Genomic DNA, 16,318 nt, shown 5'->3' on the forward strand with positions numbered 1-16,318 from the left:
TCTCTCCTACATTAGGGATTATTGCTGGTTTCTTAAACTAACGATCGAAAGCAGGAGTTTTTACAAAACTCACGTCTATACATGCATATGTATATATAATTTTAAAATGAACAACTCATGAACAAGTTATCAACTTCTGAAAAAGAAATAAAAAAAAGAGCGGGTGCTACACCAATTTACGGTCGTTAGACGATGCTCTGTCATGCTACTTGGATCTTCGTTCAACCTATGGTTCGCTCGTACAATCGAAAATCCGATAACATTCTATCTTACGACTAAGTTCAATTACTTATTTCGTCTGTAACTAAAAAAATCACCATCCAGTGCTGACTGAGGAACATGACTGTACCTCACTAAGCAGGGGACTTAATGTAGATGGTGGATTTTCGACAAAGGCTAAAATCGTAAAACCATAATTGTACATATTCCTCATCCAGCAATCATATGAGTATTGAGGCTCATGTCTCTCATTTGAGCATGAAAAATCATGCCGCAAGAGTCTCTGGATGAGTTTATTGTCTCTCAGAGCATACGTGAATATCTCTCAACTGAGGCAACAACATATCTCATGAATATTGAGAAATTTCAGTAATCACTTTATATAGAATCGAACGATTGGACAGCTCCTAGAAAACTCGCCTGTTAATATAGAGCATAACGTCTTCAGGATGTAACAGTGTTTTCCCTGACTATATAAAAGACATGCATATAGAATCTTAACGATTGGATGGCTCCTAGACAACTTGCCTACTAGTATAAAGCAATAACGTCTTCAGAATGTAACAATTTTTTCCCTGACTATATAAAAGAAATATGACGCTTCAACAAGATCATGTCGCTCAATTCTTGAATAATTAATGTTCCTAGACAATCGTGCTAGTATAGAACCATCAATTAATTTTTTCTAAATCTCTAGATTCATTAACTGAATCCTTAGAAAATATCCTACGTTCTTCATAATATTTCATTGCTTCAATTCACGGTTCTTACCAGCAGAATTCCATGAGTTAGTGATAAATATTCAACGTACGGGCATTTGAGCCACTATCGAGTAAGCCCCGACCAAAATGACGCAAGTGTATTCAGCAATAATGCACTAACGAGCACCTGAATGCACGAACGAGCATTCTAAAATAGAAGGAACGATGAACCTATGCAAAATAGGAAGAAAAATAATAATAAAATAATAATTAACTAAGGCACTAGGGGACTGGGTCCACCGGCCGGCCGGTCACGCCGTGGCCAGTCCCACGCCTAATTCTTTATTTTATCATGTTTTATTATTTTTCCTTAATCTCATGTAAATCCCTTCATTTGAACAAATATCCTTCACTTTAAGGAAACTCCTCAGTTTCATGGTGTTTCCTCCGTATCAAGGAAATAATAAAAAAATTAGGAAAGGTGCCGCCGGACCGAGCTTACTAGACGGCTGGTCATGCCATAGCTGTGGCCGGTCCCATACCTTGCATTCCTATTATTTTATTATTATTATTTCCTTCATCCCATGAAATTCCTTGATTTCATGATATTTCCTTCACATCAAGGAAAAGATATAAAATTAGGGAAGACTCAGGGACCGGGCCACTAGCCTGCCGACCATGCCCTAGCCATAGCCGGTCCCACATGCCCGTTATTTATTATTATTATTATTATTATTGTGGTTTCCTTCATCTCATGGAAACTCCTTCACCTCAAGGAAACTCCTTGGTTTCAACAAACTCCTTGATTTCATGATATTTTCCTAAAATCATGAAAATAATATAAAATTAAGAAAAGTGCTGTGAGACCGGGATTATTGGCCGTCCAGCCACGTCCTAGCCATAGTCGGTCCCACATTTCATGATTCCTTATTTTGTTATTATTATTTCCTTCATCTTATGAAGTTTCTTCAGTTTGACCAAAAACCTTGATTTCTTCATATTTTCTCAAAATGTTGCTCAAACGCGCATCAAAAAATATCAAAATTCTCAGGACTGAGACATGAACACTTTGGTGACATGAGCATATTACCTTGACCGACCAAGGTTGGCTCTTTGGCTTGCAAGTGGCCGGTCCCACACATTTTCATCATTTGACCTAATTTGTTCACATTAGGTTCAAACTTTTCCAAACAATTTTGAATTTCATAAAACGATCGGCATTCGGTCCCATGACCAACCAAGGCCGATTTCATGACCCCTTGGTCGGTCCCTCATCTCTTCATAATTAGGTTTTATCACCTAAGGCTCGGACGAGCATTATTTTAATGAATGATTAAACCATCATTTAATCATCCTTTCACCAACTGGTCTTCAAGAGACTTTGGTATTTGCTCACTCGAGCATATGGGAGTTACATGGTCGATTCATCATCCGATGTAGCCAGTCCCTCCTTCACTCTGTGGTTGATTTTCAATAAATCATCAATTAATCAACAATTAATCAACAATTGATCAAAATTAGGGTTTCGAATCCAAAGCTCTGCAAAACATAATTCTGAGCATATTCAAACACTAGAAATTTTACGTTGATCCCGTGATCAATATTTTAATTATCATAGTCGGTTCAGTTGCTAGTATTTTAAATTAATAATTTCTTTGGTTCGGTTATCAATAATTCATCAAATGAGCAATATTTGTTCAACTTAACTACCAACATTCATTCGACAATTATACCTCTGTCTCAACATACACGTTCAATTCATGAGTCCCAGAACATCTGTTCGACTCAGCAATACAAAGACTCATCGTCTCATCAAGTCAGCAACTGACTAACTAAAATCACGAGATATCAATCGTGTCACAATGGGGGATATAAACTAGGGTTTTGGTCTGGTGGTCCACGACATGTGTGTTCATACACACGATGAGAATGTGAGAAAGTCGTGCAAGCAATTAGAGGAGTTAGCAAAGTAGTGGGTAAAAAATCAACCAAGTCTCCGTACGATGAGCAACTGGTTTTAACACGATTTCCACTTCCCCACTCTTTGACTCCAGCAACTGTTACACTTCACGTGATCAAGGTGTTTACAATTCTTGCAATATAAATAAGTTTCTGAATCATGATTGAAACAACATACAATCTCTCGTCAACAAGACAACAAGAGAACAAAAACTCAGCGTCTGAACAATTATTCTCAGCAGAGCAAATTCAATCAATCAGAACTTATCTTATTTCTTCATGCAGAATACACAACACACCTACAATTTCGATCACCATTGATCTCACACATTTCTCAGCTTCCGTCCTACAGATCGACCCATCCTCTCTTGTGACTTAATTGACTATGGAACGACCATTGTCTTGGTTTAGGCCAGAGTCCTAAAGATTGATCTCTCGAATTCAACGCACTCCCTTTTTGCAGTGCATCTGTATGAGGTTAAACAGTTCGCTCGGTTCAAGAAGTTTCTTCCGCACGGTCGTCTCCTCAATTCATTAAAAACCAGCAAATCGTTTTTCCCCATATACACCGCAGATCCCAACGTCCCTCGTACAAATTTCTTCTTTCCTGAGAAGTATGATGGATATCAGCCTTGGGTTTTCAACCTTGCTGCTTCTCATGAGGTAACCTTCGCTTCCTTTGGAGGTTCTTAATTTTTTTTTCTTTGCAGTATTTGTTTGGTATTCTGATGGCTTTATTTTGTAGTCTGCCCATGCTTCTTCTGCTGGAACTACCCCGGGTTCTGCTGCAAGGGCTACTCCGAGCTCTGCCGGTAACTCCATAGCTAGTAAGACCAGGAAAATAAAGGCTTCGACTGAAGAAGCTACGCTAACACCTGCAGAGGTAAGGATTATATCCTAGTCATGTCGTTTTGCTTGTATGCTTCCTATTATCTTGCCCCTAATCCTTGGCTTGCACGTGTGTTTTTCTACAGTCTTCCAAGAGAAAAGGCAAGTTGAAGGTTGTGAGTGATCTTGAGGAATCCGACGAGGATCCTAAGGATGGTGAGGAGGAGCCGGATGACGAAGATATGGAGGACGTTGAGGATACTGGCCTTAGCCCTCATCTGGACGATATTGAGGAAGATTTTTCCGAGAATAGCCCATTCATATCCGTGCTGGCTCTGTGGAGGGTGATAACCTCCCAGCTGGTGGTGATGCTTCATTGGTGATCCCAGTTAGTGTTCAAGATCCGACTTCTACTTTGTTTCCAAAGGTACCTTCGTTTTCTGTTCCTGGTGATTTGCAACCTGTTGCCTCGGCTGCTAGTGGTGCTGTAGTGGTGTCTTCCAAGACTATTCCATTATCTCCTGCTACTTCACTCCAATCGAGTGGCTCATCTGCGAAGGGCGTTGCTCCGATGGTGAGGGTTAGTAGTTCAGACTCTCAGCCAAAGAAGAAGGTTGTGATTTCACGGACTAGCTTCTCTTTAATGCCACGCCCACCTCATTGGAGAGCGCTCAATCTGTTTCTACTGCTCCTGTTAGCAAGGTTGTTGGGCCTCCTCCTTCGTCACCATATTGGACCGTACTGGGTAATATTCCTTCTTCTGGTGATATTGACTTAGGTGGTGCTCAAGCTTTTTCTTCGGTTCCCAGCTCGTCCACCATGCCGTGTCTTCGTCGTAGTGAGGGTTCAGTACTCGTGCACCATGCTCGTTCTCAAGAGATTGGTGGAGTTGTTGCTGAGACTGAGAAGGGTAAGTTGTATGAAAGCTTGAGCCTTGTGAGTTCTGACGATGCTATCCTTGAGCCATTCTTCGAGATTCAAAGGGTTCCTTTTATGCTGAGGTTGATCGTCACCAACTGGATGTTTCTTTGGAGGTAGCTCCGCAGTTAGATGTTCTGTCTGCTCGATATCGTGTGGCTAATTCTTTGACCCTGACTGCCTTTGCTCTAGTCAGAGCTTTGGTGAAATCCGCAGGGGTAGCATCCAAGAGATGGAGGCATTCATGGACACCTACGCTGATTTCCTTCCTCGTCTTTCGTTGTTCTCAGTAAGTGATTCTTACCTTATTGTTTCATGCTTTGTTTTGAACCTCCATCTGTTGTTATGCTCCGTTGTTTGCAGCTTTGCAAGCAAATCGATGTTGTATGTACCTTGTTCAAGTTCTACAGGGCTAATTGTACTCACTTGAGTGCTCTGTTGGAGCGTGCTCGTCACGACTATGCCTTTGCTAGTGCACAGCAACCTTCGTCCAGTGGTATTGCTTCTGCTGCTAGAGTACCTTCATTGGAGGATGATCTGAAAAAGACTCAGAGATCCTTGGAGGCTTGCTTGTTGGGTCTTGATATAGCTAAAAATGTTGTTAAAGTTGCTGAGGATGGGCACAAAGCTGCTGATTGTGCTCTGGATGCTGAGTCCTCCAAAGATATAGGTTCGTTTCTTCTTTATCTTTGTTTTCATTTTTGTTTGGTTGCATAATCATGAGACAACCTACGCCTTACAGCTGGTAGCTCTAGTGATCTTAGACATCTCCTGGAGCAGGTAGCCAAGTTGACCTCCGATGTTTGGTGTTATCAGAAGAAGTATGACATGTTGATGAACGTGACTGTTCATAACGAGGCCCAAATCTCTCTTGAATCTGCTCCTAATGCAGATCTTTTGACGCAGATGGATTTGCTTCGTAAAGTATATGACGAGGCCCTTAAATGGAAAGAGGGTCTCATTTTAAAGCAAAATGAGGATATTTCCTTAGTTGAGAAACACCTCTCTGCCCGAGAAATTATCCATAAAAAGTATCATGCAAATTTCGAAGATGCCTGTGCTTCCTTGCTAAGGTTACTGCAGAGCGTAATATTTTGTCTTCTGAGGTCTGTTCTCTTAAGAATAGACTTGTCGAGGCTGGCTCCGCGTCTTCTTCCATGTCCTGTACATCCTTGGTAAAGAGATTGGAAGAGTTAGAGAATGTTTACCAAGTTTTATCCACTGAGAATACTTCGCTCCGGATTGATGTTGAGGATCTCCGGATTGAAGGATATACCCTTGAGGAGGATGTCGAAGCCGCTGAGGTTGACCTTGCTGAGGCCCAGCATAGTTTAGAAGAATCTCTTAGCCATGCAGGAGGTAGCTTAGGGATCTTATATTCCAGAAGAATTCTTTAAGCCCTTTGCTGCCTTTTCTCATTACTTACACCCTTCGTATTCGCATGTCTCCAGGAGCAGCGGTGGGTGCAAATACCAAGATTAACCATTTTGAAGGCCAAATATGTTCATTGGAGATATCTCGTCAGTTTGATGTTGCCTCTAAGTTTAAGGCTGACTCTCTGCAGCAGGATAACGATCAGCTTAGCACTCAGATGATGGAGCTTCGTCGAAAGTCAGCTTTGGATCTGGAGGCTCAGTCCTCCCAGATGAAGGTGCAATTTGAGCGTTCGGCCATTGACTACATCAATAATGCCTTTGTGGAAGACGAGCTCCAAGATGAGGGAGTTGTGTTTCCTCGTCTTCCTTTCCCTTGATTCTGTCGTATCCGACTTAGTTTAACCAGACTCTTTGTTGTACTGTGCCCTCAGTTGAGGTGACCTTGTGTTGTCTCCTTTCTTTGAAACAATGCTTCGTGATAGTTTGAACCTTATTTACCTGCAACTTTTAAGACATGTTGATACGTTTTAATCCCTTTACCTTGGTAGATATTATTATAGAGACGGAGTTCAGAAAAATAATAGACGAAAATACTTAAAAAACAGAGACACAAGTAGTAATTCGAAGAAAATATCTTCTCTAGATTATGAACAAAAAAACAATTACAATTCTCTCTTTGTTATGCTCACAATCTCTCTAAACAGTACTTGACCCTAAACTGTTTTCTAAGCTTGCTTTTACAATAAATAATTGTCTCACAAACTTCTCTGGTTTTCTGTGCCCTTAGATATTAGCCAAAGCCCTCTATTTATAGACTTTTGTCGTACTAGCCGACTAGGTCTTATATTAGGAATCTATTTTATAAACTAATAGTATTGCCTAAAACAAAACTCTTCCCAAATTAGGAATTCTTCCTAGAGTAGTATTCTTACCTCAACTTATCTTGAGGTTAACTAAGTTCCCTAAAAGAGTACGGATACACCTGTATCATGGGTCCCCCTTTTAAGAACTTGAACTCCTGTGAGAGTTGAAAATGAAGGTTAGGGAACTCAAGAGTCCCCTTTTCCTTGTTAAACCACTTGGCCTTGCTAGGAACTTGACCTTTACATCCAATTAGAAAATCTTCTTTCTCTCCTTGTCGTGTTTTAGTCACTCTTCTTTCCAATACGCAGTCTTCCTTGAGTGGTTCCTCTCTATCAAACCATAAGTCTTCTACTTGTGGTAAGATCATAGTGTCGTCACCGTCATCATCTAGTAATGGTGGTTCAAACAACTTCAAGTACTCGACATTTATAACCGAGTACATTCCTAGATAAGGTGGTAAATCCAGACGAAAGGCATTGTCACCAATCTGATCGAGTATACGAAACGGTCCATATATCAATGGCTTTAACTTCTTACCTTCCCCCTTCAATCGTTCCTTACCTAATTTTAAACATACCAAGTCACCAAAACCAAAATTACAAGGCACAAGATGCTTGTCATTGTTTTGCTTTGTATTCGACTTGTGACTTCTTTAATTATGCCTCAACAGTTGCATGAATCTGAGATATCTTCTCCAAGAAATTTTGTGCCTTTTATCGTTCACTTCCTTCCCCCCATTAAGGTGTCACTAGAAAATACTAGATCAAATGGACTAGGTGGTAAGTAACCATAGCACCTCTCGATAGGAGATTTTCCCGAAGAATTGTGTACTGCTCTATTGAAAGCAAACTGTAGATATGGTAAACTCTCATCCCAAGTTTTAGGATGCTTAGAATTATATCCTCTTAATATGTGAACTAGGGCTGTCAACGGGTACCCATTACCCAGACCCGGAACCGCTAAATTCGGGTCCGGTTCTGGGTCCTAAAATTTGACCTATTAACAACCCAAACGGGTAATACCCGCGGGTATCGGGTACCCGGTTATTCATCCTTTTATTCATATTTTTAGAAAAATTATAAGCATTTTGCTAGTTTTGGCTTTGATTTTTCTTCATTTTTCATTTTTTTCTTACATTTAATCTTTATTTAGTACACTAATTAAGAAATAATAATAAACTTTTTTAAAAACAATTTTGATTCAAGCTAAAAAGAGAAGGAAATTAAGTTCTTACATTTTTTTCATAGTTTTCTTGATACCCAACGAGTACCCGGGTCTTTAAACGGGTACGGTTCTGGGTCCAGAAAATTAGGAACCGGGCCCGGAACCGTTAAGAACTGGACCCGTCATTTATAATTAGGGTCCGGGTCCAGGTCTAATGGTACCCGGGAGGACCCAGACCCATTGACAGCCCTAATGTGAACCATAGTCCTGTTGACCACTTCTGTTTGTCCGTCTGTTTGTGGATGAAAAGCCGTACTCTTCTTCAACCTAGTGTCCATCATCTTCCATAAAGAATCCCAAAAGGGACTAAGGAACCGACTATCCCTATCAGAAATAATCGAAGTAGGTAAATCAAAATATTTCCGCACATGCTCAAAGAAGAGCTTTGCTGCACCGTCTCCCCTAACCGTCTTTGCTGAATCGGTCAACCACAAGGAACAATTAATCATAACCAGACTTGGTCGTCGGTAACCCACCAAGAAAATCCATATAAATACTCTCCCAAGGCCTTGATGGTACTGGTAATGGTAGATATAACCCACGTTTTCTGTTGGAAGGTTTAGATGTGCTACACAACTTACACACTCTAACTAACTTAGCCACATCATCTTGCATCTTTGGCAAAAAGACATAACGACGAAGTTTAAGAAGATTTTATTCATCCCAAAGTGTCCAGCAACTGGGGAAGTATGTGCCTCTCTCAACCATTGTAGATGATCTCCATCTTCTTGAATGAAAAGTGACTGACCCTTGTATAAAAATCCATCCCGGAGTTCAAACTCTCCTTTCAAACCACTCTTTACCCCTTCTAACACCTTCTTGAATTCTTTGCTAGATGCATATGACTCTGCATACTCTTGCGGGACAATAATGGTAAAAGTGGTTCGATTCTCAGACTTGCGAAGGATAAAATATAGACTTAAATTCTAAAACTAAAATAGAAAACAAACAAAAAATTGTCACAAACTCAACCAAAGATGATATCAATATTAAAAGAACACTGAGGCTAAGATTCCACTATTTTCCAAGTTCAAAGTGATTTAATCCCAATAATTATATTTATGCAATTTTCTCGTTCAAGTTGATTCTAACTATTGCAACAAGTAGATTCTCAAAATAACAAGTGTAAATACGAAGCATAGAACATCAAAAACCTAGGTCCAAGTATGCTCTATCAAAAGAAATAACAATTGCTTAACAAAAATCATTCAAACAATTTTTAACCAAGGCAAATAATCATAAAATAATTGCAAATAAATAAATAAAATAGGATATACCACTTCTTGTTGGAAAAATAGCTTCCTCTATCGCCACATCAATGGGGTTTAGCTCCTCATATTAATCACTTGCTCAAAATATTTGTTTATGCTTCAAAATTTGATTAAAAGATGAAAAACTATAACACTGATTGTTTGAAACGATGTATTGGAGTTGCAAAACGAAGGACTGACTTTTACTAAGAAGTCACTGTAGCAGCGTTACGAATTTGAGACGCTGTTCTTATTTGCAACGCTTGTTCTTCAGCAGCAGCAGCAGAAACACGGGTTTTCCTGCAACTTGATCTTCTCAGCTCTGTAGTGTTACAAACTTCTCTGCGACTGCTCCAATGACTTTGTTACCTTCCCTGGAACTCGAACACACCTTTTTACTGCTCCGAAACCTAAAAATATCGATTAATTCTCTCTTTTTATTTTCGTGCAAGCCACGACAATAATCTTCTCTGCCGATTTCCTTAAGCGTTTCTAAGACTTCCAAATCATCCGAAACTCTTCCTTAGATAGAATATCACCTTAGGAAACAATCTCACGCCTTTAGTCTCCCTGAAATTCCTAAAATAATTCCACAAAGTTTCCGTGTTCACTTCAACCTCTGTTTCCTTTTTTCGGATTATCCAGCCCAATTTGATCGATTCCAGCGCACATACCAAGCCTGTTATGCTCAATCACGTCCAACCCAACAAATTTCAGCGATTGAATCTCTCTAAAACACCTTCGAAATCAATCCCCAACTCTGGTTCGTCTGCAACATTTTTTCCCGCCAATTTCTGAGTTTAAAAACGATGAAGATGACCCCCCTATCATGTGTTGGTCTCCCTTTAGCAGCTGCATGGAAATGGATGCCCTTTAGTAATTGGTTACCCCTTATCCATTTGAGGGGTCCGAATAGCAAGTGTCCTCCGGGGGTGCCCCGCGCAACTTTTCGAGCAGATTTTTCCAAAAATGTTTATTGGCCAAAAATACCTACACACACATAAAACACCATAATAAGTAAGAAAATGAGCACTATCAATATATAGAATCGGGATAAATTAGACACATAAATGCGTCTATCAAATACCCCCAAACTTATTATTTGCTAGTCTTCGAGCAAAATAAAATAAAATAAAATCCTAACTCACTGACGCGTGCATTTAGCGTATGCAATAAGCCTTTAAACCCCTAGGTGGCCCTAGTGGCCGAGTTATAGTCTCGGGAGGGATTACAGGAGATATACCCACAAAACCTGTACTCCAGACCTTAGATATCTACGCAGAACCTTGGAAGGCACTAAAGAATCTCCTTGGTTGACATACTTATTGACTACAGGAAGAAGTACCCTGATGCGAAATTCCAATTGTTGTACACGAGTTTGCACTCAAGCATACTAAAATTCATATAAAGTGACAGAGCTCTACTCATATAGTCGCACTATGGACATCAATATCCGGAGTCAAAACTAATCACATGGATAGATCAAGAAGATGGATATAGAAAAACATAGATGGTTTTGATGTTTACTAAGTGAATGGCGTTTCCCATATCTGTCTGAAGGCCTCCGCCAAAATGAACCTATCCTAATGGATTGAGATACTAGTCTGACTAATATCAACACACTGGCATATACAAGGGTACCAGTGGTCGATAACCTAACTCTAGGTCAACACAACTGGCATATACAAGGGCACCAGTGGTCGACTTTATTGAATTTTCCTTTTGGTAAAATGGTCCGGTCTCATTTTTTTTTTTCATCTCTTTTTTTTTTGTATCTCAATCACTCTAATTCACCCTAGCATTGGTAACAAGTTGAATCGTGGGCCCCACCTATCACTTAGAGAAACATAGTTTAAAAACAAAAAAAACAGAAGTGAAAAGGACTCAACGAGATATGGTGAAATTAATGTTATTTCTAACACCTGAGCTCTGTGCTTTTATGAATAGACTCTTCTAGATGTTGCCATCTAATCAGATTGGTTCCTCAACTCTACAACCAAAATGTTCCCATCCACTTAGATGTTAGTGCTATCCTTAATATGCATAAATTTCTAGGCTCTGGAGTTATTAATGCAACTAAAAAGTTTCTCCCATACCCCCAAACTTAAATCTAACATTGTCCTCAATGTTCTAAAGATGAAATTAAAAGCATGAACAAGGAGAAACTGTTACCATTGAAGCAAAAGAGTTAAGAAAGATATTACCTTGTTGCATGAGATTGGGTTACCTCCCAAGAAGTGAAGTTTAAAGTCTTCAGCCAGACATCAAGTTTCATAAAATGTAGTTACCTTTCAAATCATATATCAGTAGTCGAAATAACTGTGGGTCATCAAAACCAAATAAAACTGCCACTAATATGAAACAACTGCACAGGATCAGAAAAAATAACATAAGGAGCACAACCTCATTGAAAGTTTCTTGCAAGACAACTGGATTTATTTGGGGCACCCAATTGGGCTTCATATGAGTGTCTTGAAAAACAGATTCATCCGAAAAACGACTTTAATAGCTGGATTTCCTCCTGGACAGTATCAGGAGGATCGGGTTGTGGAGTCTGAATAGACTCAAGTGATACCTCATAAGCACTAGGATCGAGTCCCAAGTTAGGGACTTCTACTGGGGATAATTGACGATCACTACCCCCAAACTTAGAATTTTGGGTGTCTCTAGATAGACTAGTCACAATATTCCTAATTTCTAGACCATCAGGTTTCTGAAAAAGGTCAATTGCTTTCTCTGAGTTATAATCAGGTGGTTCATCCTCTAAATTCTTTTGAGGTATACTAGCTGTAGGACTTATATGTTTCATATCTTGTATGGTCAACCCTAGAGTTTCCTTATTGTCTTGAAGCATGATTTCTGGCCTGCTGTCCTGATCGGATGCTATAATCACAGGAAAAGTCTTAGATGGCCCTAAGAATGCAGATTTAGGGTCCAACTTAGGAGGCTCTTCTGAACAAGGGATTAAGGTAGACTCAAAAGCTTGTAATGGTTCGAACCTAGCTTTCCATTTATCAGTATCTAACATAGGAATAGAATCCAACATAGCATTCACTTGTTCAATATTGCTATCTTCGTCGAAATCCATGTTAAAGTGGGCTAGACAACTCTCTAATGGATCTTCCGATGCGATATTTGGTAATGACTCCTGAACTAAGGTTCCTATCATGTTCACCTCTTCAATGCACGTGTCATCTAGCTCAGAATGTAGCTTATTGACATTAAAAATATTTAACTCAATAGTCATATTACCAAAAGATAGATTCATAATACCATTTCGACAGTTTATGATCGCATTAGACGTAGCTAAAAATGGGCGACCTAAAATCACAGGTATCTGGTTCTCTGGGTCAGGGACAGGTTGGGTATCTAAGACCACGAAATCCACAGGATAAATAAACTTGTCGACCTCAATAAGAACATCATAACACCCGAGGAATCTTGACAGACCTATCAGCTAACTGCAATGTTATCTTGGTAGGTTTCAATTCACCGAGCCCTAGCTTAAGTACACATGGTATGGGAGTAAGTTCACACTGGCTCCTAAGTCAAGTAAAGCTTTTGTACCCGGTTTTCCTATCGTACAAGCAATGGTAGGGCACCTGGGTCTTTATTTGGAGTTGGTGTGTTCTGAATGATCGAACTTACATGACTAGCTAAAAAGGCTTTTTAGGACACTAAGTTTCGCTTTCGCGTACACATATCCTTAAGAACTTGGCATAAGCTGGAAGTTTCCTAATTGCTAATAAAGGAAGGTTTATGGTAACTTTCTAAAAACCTCCATTATGTCATTAAAGTTGGATTCACTCTTTGTTGACTAATAGCTGGGAAATGGGGCTCTAGGCATAAAATAGGGCCTCTCAGGAACCGAATTGACATCATCGAAATTTATCAGTCTCCTCAGTTGTGGTCCTGAGGGATGAGATCCTGAGGGGTGAACTACAGTATGTCACTATCGGGCATGGTTACCTGATTGTCTACTACTCTACCACTCCTAAGGGTTCTAATAGCATTCAATTGATTCGATGGTTTTGCACCTACTTCATGAACTCCTCTAGGGTTGGGGGTAGTCTGACTAGGGAGCCTTCCGTTATCTCTCTCACTTAAGGTCTTAGCTATTTGGACGACTTGAAGTTCTATCTTAGCAAGGCTCTGAGCACTAGTTTGAAAGTTCTGCTTGGTTTCCTGTTGAAAACTAAGTTGGTTCTGTGCTAACATATCCTGAGTTTTTGCTAACATCTTAATAGATTCCTCTAAGCTAGTCGTTTTGTTTATTGGGCCTGATGAATTCTTAGTATAACCAAAACCTGGGGGAGCATTAGAATTACTAAACTGACCTTGACTCTGGCCCTTAGACCATGAAAGGTTCGGATGGTTTCTCCAACCAGGATTATAGGTTTCTGAATATGAGTCAAACTTCTGACGGTTATCATACCTAGTGTTATTATAGAGAGCACTGTCTTGATCTTCATTATTCTGGCCTTCCCAAAAAGGCTCCAATCTACCACTAGTGTGACCCACTTCTAAAGCTTCTAACCTTTTCGCTATAGCAGCAATGTTGGCATCTGATTCAAAGCTTCCTTCTACCCTATTAACGTTTCCTCTGCCTAGAAGAATTGTTTTCTGGGGTACCCTATTACTTTCCCATTGTTGGGTATTTTCGGCGATTTCATGCAAGTATGTCATCGCATCATCAACTGTTTGGTTTTCAAACCCACTTGTACACATGGATTCTACTGTAGTTGTGGTGGGATAATCTAAACCCTCATAAAGGATCTGAACTAACCTAACCTTTTCTAAACCATGATGAGGACATTAGGATAATAAATCATTGAACCCTTCCAAATACCTATACAAAGACTCTCCCTCTTGTTGCGAAAACGTGCAGATTTGCGTCATAATAAACGATGTTTTGTGCCTAGGGAAAAACTTGTTCAAAAAGGCAGATGAAAGTTGTTCATATGTTTCAATTGATTCGGAAGCCAAACTATACGTCCACGACTTGGATTTATCTTTTAAGGAAAAGGGGAGAACCTGAGTTTTAAAGCATCATCATCAAGGTTTCTAATTTTCAGGGTACTACAAATTTCCTCAAAGTCCCTAACATGGAAATAGGGGTTTTCATTTTCTTTTCCTAAAAAGATTGGGAGCAACTGTAAGGTTCCAGGATTAAGTTCATAATTTGCTTCAGTTTCAGGTAACCTGATACACGAGGGACGAGTAGTCCTAGTAGGGTTCAACAAAGCTTTCAAAGTTGCCATTTCTGGCGCTATTGGACTATCAGGGATTTTCTCCTCAAATGGACGTTCAAAAACGGAATTTTCAAGAATCAGACTTTCTAAATTGAGGTAATCGAGATTCTTAGAACTACTAGGTTTCTCTTTAACGAATCTACCTAGGGCGTCTCTTTTACGTTCAGGAATGCAACAGAATAAGATAGGGAATTCTATGTAATCACAAAACAAGGCTGACTCGACCAAATCAAACCTAAATTTCTAGCAAACAAAAAGCATGATGGCTCCACTTAGATTATTTCTAGACCAGCTTCTATCCTTTCGAAAAGGAACTCGTTACAATCTGATCAAACCCCTCTGGAATCAATCCGAGTCAAAGTAAGTTGAATCGAGGCGACGGAAGCTCAGTGGAGCTATGATATCCAAGGCCTCACCGGTTACAAAGCGGCACAGTCACGCATTCAACTCACAGAAACCTTCAAGAACTTCGAAGTATGCTCAAAAGAGTAACCAATATTCTTCGAACGACTTTCCTATTAAGCTCGTTACCCTATAGGTCTTGTTCTAGTCAAAATTTTAGGCTTAGGTTCGCGTTTGATTTCGTTTTCCTAAGACGGGAAAGAAGAGAACGGTGATGAAATCCGAACCCTTATCTTGTATGGAAAGTCCTTGCCCTTTACTAGGAAATTAAAGCAGCCGTTTTCAAGTCCTCAGCATATATGCAAACGAAGGAATACAGTAAACCCGCTGACAGGGGATTCGCGGGTGTTTCCAAAAACTTACCTCTCGTACCAGACGAGCGAAGAACCGCTGAAGTCGACTCGGGCCACGCTCCTATGTCATGTACGAACCCGAGGGGCCGAGGCGATATCGTAATCACCTTCCTTTCCTGCACACAGTTTGTATTTAAACCAACCCTTCCTTAGGGTTTAAAAATAATAATGTCCAAAGTCCAATGTCCAAGTGTCCAAAAAAGAAAAGAAAAATAACAAACCCTAATACAATTCTCTCTCTTTTTTTAAAAAAATAAAATAAACAAAACCCTAAAAAAATATATCTAAAAAGAAATTGTCTTCTTTTCCATTCTTTTCGCTTTATCTTTCGCTCCAAGTCTTTATGCTTTAAGATCCAGTCTTTACGAAATCACCAAACTCCTTGTCTCAATTCTCTTTATGATCCAAAACCTGTAGACAAAAGATAAATACCCAAAAACGTAAAAAAGAACAAAAATAATAAAAACCTAAAAAAAAAAGTCTAAAACCCTAAAAGCAAATCTGCGTCGGCGGCGCCAAAAATTGATGTGGTTTATAGATAGTGGTAAAAGTGGTTCGATTCTCAGACTTGCGAAGGATAAAATATAGACTTAAATTCTAAAACTAAAATAGAAAACAAACAAAAAATTGTCACAAACTCAACGAAAGATGATATCAATATTAAAAGAACACTGAGGCTAAGATTCCACTATTTTCCAAGTTCAAAGTGATTTAATCCCAATAATTATATTTATGCAATTTTCTCGTTCAAGTTGATTCTAACTATTGCAACAAGTAGATTCTCAAAATAACAAGTGTAAATACGAAGCATAGAACATCAAAAACCTAGGTCCAAGTATGCTCTATCAAAAGAAATAACAATTGCTTAACAAAAATCATTCAAACAATTTTCAACCAAGGCAAATAATCATAAAATAATTGCAAATAAATAAATAAAATAGGATATACCACTTCTTGTTGGAAAAATAGCTT

Source organism: Papaver somniferum, chromosome 10, assembly GCF_003573695.1.
Source record: "Papaver somniferum cultivar HN1 chromosome 10, ASM357369v1, whole genome shotgun sequence".
NCBI lineage: Eukaryota > Viridiplantae > Streptophyta > Magnoliopsida > Ranunculales > Papaveraceae > Papaver > Papaver somniferum.